Source organism: Salvelinus namaycush, chromosome 1 (assembly GCF_016432855.1).
Source record: "Salvelinus namaycush isolate Seneca chromosome 1, SaNama_1.0, whole genome shotgun sequence".
In the NCBI taxonomy this organism is placed as follows: Eukaryota; Metazoa; Chordata; class Actinopteri; order Salmoniformes; family Salmonidae; genus Salvelinus; species Salvelinus namaycush.
The window spans coordinates 13832744-13837363 of NC_052307.1; positions in this window are offsets into that span (position 1 = coordinate 13832744).

Consider the following 4620-nt stretch of genomic DNA (forward strand, 5'->3'; position numbering starts at 1 on the left):
TGTGTGTGTGTGTGTGTGTGTGTGTGTGTGTGTGTGTGTGTGTGTGTGTGTGTGTGTGTGTGTGTGTGTGTGTGTGTGTGTGTGTGTGTGTGTGTGCGCACAACAGGATTTCTAGAAACTGGTAATTGGCGGCTTTTGCCCCACTCCCTAAAAAAAAAATAAGCCGATAAATAAAATTTGCCTCAGCCAAATTGTCCGGAAGAATCCTATTTGCAAAAAATTGCTTATTTTTTTCTTCCATTGATGGAAATACATTTGCCCGGTCATGCTTATCGGCCTTCTAGGTAAATGTGCATAATTAAGTGGAATTAAATTGGCGTTTTTGTATTTTCGTTAGTCGTCTTTTATCACACGCCACAGCATACAGATACTTTGACCTGAACACCACCTGTCAGACAGAGCTGCTGCTGAGAACCTGGTTCAGCTCGTTGCTGAACCAGGTTATACGCCCAGTTATTACGCAACAATTCTAAATGCAATCGCGTGTTAACAGTTTTGATGGCCACGATAAAAAATACCTATTTTTATTTCTCAACTGGTATGCCTTAATTGAAGTGCGCCTCCAATTTGAGTGCATATGCAACGGTAGGCAGTCTATCAGCGCCTCACCCACCGCTTGGCAATGTGAGCTGGAGGCAATAAGCAATTTGAAAACAGTGCTTTCAGAAAGTATTCCCACCACTTGACTTTTTCCGCATTTTGTTCTCACAGCCTGAATTTAAAATGGAATTGATTTTGTGTCACTGATCTACACACAATACCCCATAATGACATCACAATACCCCATAATGACATCACAATACCCCATAATGTCAAAGTGGAATTATGTTTTTAGACATTAACTCAAAATTAAAGGCTAAAATGTCTTGAGTCAATAAGTATTCAACCCTTTTGTTATGGTAAGCCTAAATAAGATCAGGTGTAAAAATGTGCTTAACAAGTCACATATCAAGTTGCATGGGATTCTGTGTGTGCAATAATAGTGTTCAACATGATTTTTAAATGACTCATTTCAAGCACAGATTCAACCAGGGAGGTTTTCCAACAGTTCTCAAAGAAAGGCACCTATTGGTAAAAATAAAATAAAAAAGCAGACATTGAATATCCCTTTGAGCATGGTGAAGTTATTAATTACACTTTGGATCGTGTATCAATAAACCCAGTCACAACAAAGATATATGCGTCCTTACAAACTCAGTTGCCGGAGAGGAAAGAAACCGCTCAAGGATTTCACCATGAGGCCAATGGTGATTTTTAAAATGGTTACAAGTTTTAATGGCTGTGATAGTAGATAACTGAGGATGGATCAACAACATTGTAGTTACTCCACAATACTAACTTAATTGACAGAGTGAAAACTATTCCATAACATCCCATTATGTTATCAATAAGGCACTACAGTAATACTGTAAAAAATTTGGCAAAGCATTTAACTTTTTGTCCTTAATACAAAGTGTTATATTTGGTGTTATATTTAAGTGTTATAAATACAACTTATTACTGAGTACCACTCTTCATATTTTCAAGCGTAGTGGTGGATTTGGGGGGGGGGGGTAAAAATACAGAGTAGAGCTAAGCACAGGAAAATCCTAGAGGAAAACTTGGTTCAGTCTGCTTTCCACCAGACACTGGGAGATGAATTCACCTTTCAGCAGGACACTAACCTAAAACGTACACACTGGAATTGCTTACCTAGACAACAGTAGATGTTCCTGACTGGCCGAGTTAAAGTTTTTACTCAAATTGGCTTTAAATCTCAAGACTTGAAAATGGCTGTCTAGCAATGATCAACAAACAACTTGACAGAGTTTGAACAATTTTTGTAAGAATAATGGGCAAATATTGTACAATCCAGGTGTGCAAAGCTCTTAGACTTACAGCTGTAATCGTTGCCAAAGGTGATTCTAGCATGTATTGACTCAGGGGTCAAAGGTGATTCTAACATGTATTGACTCCGGGGTCAAAGGTGATTCTAACATGTATTGACTCAGGGGGTTGAATACTTATCTAATCAATATATATTTGTGTTTTGAATTTTTCTTTGACAGAGTATTTTGTGTGAAAAATGAAAAATCCATTTTAATCCCACTTTGTAACATAAGAAAATGTGGAAATAGTTCAAAGGGGTGTGAATACTTTCTCTGAAGGCACCTGGAAGTTTTACTTCATATTATGAGGCATGTCTTACATAGTCCGACCATAAACGTGGAGGCAATTATTTTATAAAGACTTCCTCATTAAGCCATTTCTCTCCTATTCTATTGGTTTTTCATATCAACAATAGTCATGTTAGCAAACCGTACTTTGCATCAGTAGATCCTCGTTCTAAATTTCTAACAGAGATGATGATCTGAGATGCACTGTGTTTACAAAAGTATGTGGACACCACTTCAAATTAGTGGATTTCGGCTATTTCAGACACTCGTTGCTGACAGGTGTATTAAAATCGAGCACGCAGCCATGCAATCTCCATACACAAACATTGGCAGTAGAATGGCCTTATCGAAGAGCTCGGTGACTTTCAACGTGACACCGTCATAGGATGCCACCTTTCCAACAAGTCAGTTTGTCAAATTTCTGCCCTGCTAGAGCTGTCCCGGTCAACTGTAAGTGCTGTTATTGTGAAGTGGAAACGTCTAGGAGCAACAACGGCTCAGCTGCGAAATGGTAGGCCACACAAGCTCACAGAACGGGACCGCCAAGTGCTGTAGCGTGTAAAAATCGTCTGTCCTCGGTTGCAACACACACTACAGAGTTCCAAACTGCCTCTGGAAGCAACGTCAGCATAAGAACTGTTCATCAGGAGCTTCATGAAATGGGTTTCCATGGCCGAGCAGCTGCACACAAGCCTAAGATCATCATGCCCAATGCCAAGCGTCGGCTGGAGTGGTGTAAAGGTCGCCGGCAGTGGAAACGCGTTCTCTGAAGAGATGAATCACGCCTCACCATCTGGCAGATGGATGAATCTGGGTTTGGCGGATGCTAGGAGAACGCTACCTGCCCCAATGCATAGTGCCAACTGTAAAGTTTGGTGAGGGAGGAATAAAGGTCTGGGGCTGTTTTTCATGGTTCAGGCCCCTAAGTTCCAGTGAAGGGAAATCTTAACGCTACAGCATACAATGACATTCAAGATGATTCTGTGCTTCCATCTTTGTGGCAACAGTTTGGGGAAGGCCCTCTCCTATTTCAGCATGACAATTCCCCCGTGCACAAAGTGAGGTCCATACAGAAATGGTTTGTCTAGATTGGTGTGGAAGAACTTGACTGGCCTGCACATTGGCCTGACCTCAACCCCATCAAACACCTTTAGGAAGAATTGGAACGCCAACTGCGAGCCAGGGTTAATTGCCCAACATCAGTGCCCGATCTCACTAATGCTCTTGTGGCTGAATGGAAGCAAGTCCCCCTGCAGCAATGTTCCAACATCTAGTGGAAAGCCTTCCCAGAAGAGTGGAGGCTGTTATAGCAGCAAAGAGGGGAACCAACTCCATATTAATAGGCATAATTTTTGGAAGGAGATTTTCGATGAGCAGGTGTCCACATACTTTTGGTAATGTAGTGTGTGTATATATAGAACCACAAGCATCAGCTGCACAGTTTAGAATGGTGTTCTCAAGAATTGCATTTATTTTTTTACAAATGTTTTTTTATTTGGCAGCTTCATTACAGGAGTTGCATGTTTTGGTTAAGATGAATAACCATAATCTAAATGTGATTTCTGTCATTCTGAGCACCGTGGGTGAATGGACTAAATGGGTTGATGCAGCCAATGCATAATGGGTCCGGTATATTTTTCAGATGTTGTCTGATGTGATCAATTAAAACGTGTCCGGTCACTTTTCCGGCCCCTACATTTTGCTAACGGAAACCCCTGGTTACGCAAACAACTCTTCGCGCATATGAACCCGCGTATTTTCACAACCATACAACGTCTCACACGCTGTAAACAAATATAACATCTGTGAATTACATGACGTAAAATGTTTAGTCGGTATGCTGTGATCGTTTTATTATGCTCACGTTGTGTTATCAGTTCTCCAGACCCGTCCAGAGTTAGTTAGCCCTCTGTTTATTACCGGTCTATATGACAGGAACACACACCTCTGTAACAGTCTGTTAGCCAAGTCTATGAACAACTATAGATAACATTAGTTGATACTCTCGATCATTTGGTCTTTATCTTTTGTGTGTGTGTGTGTGTGTACACTTTTAATTTATTCAAGAATATTTGGTGAAACTAGCTAGCTAACTGAAATCACAGGCCTGCATGTCCTAGCCTCTCAATGCTTTTCCATTTTCTGTTTGAATAAAGTATTTGTTTTGATTTAAATCAGTTGTCTGTTTATTTATGTGTGGTTGTGGTGCGCAATGATGTGTTTACATATATACTGATGTGGCAAATCTTTTAGATGCAGGGACTACTTCAACAAGCATATGAGGACTACTCACCCAGGTGCAACGACATAAAGCCTTTACTGCACACAGGACATCTGTAAGAAACCAAGCCTTAAAAAAAAAAAAAAAAAAGATAAATCACACAGAGGAGAAACCACACAAGTCTCCTGTGTGCAGTAAACACATTAACTAATTATGAAATACATCAGATATATCAGGAGTGCA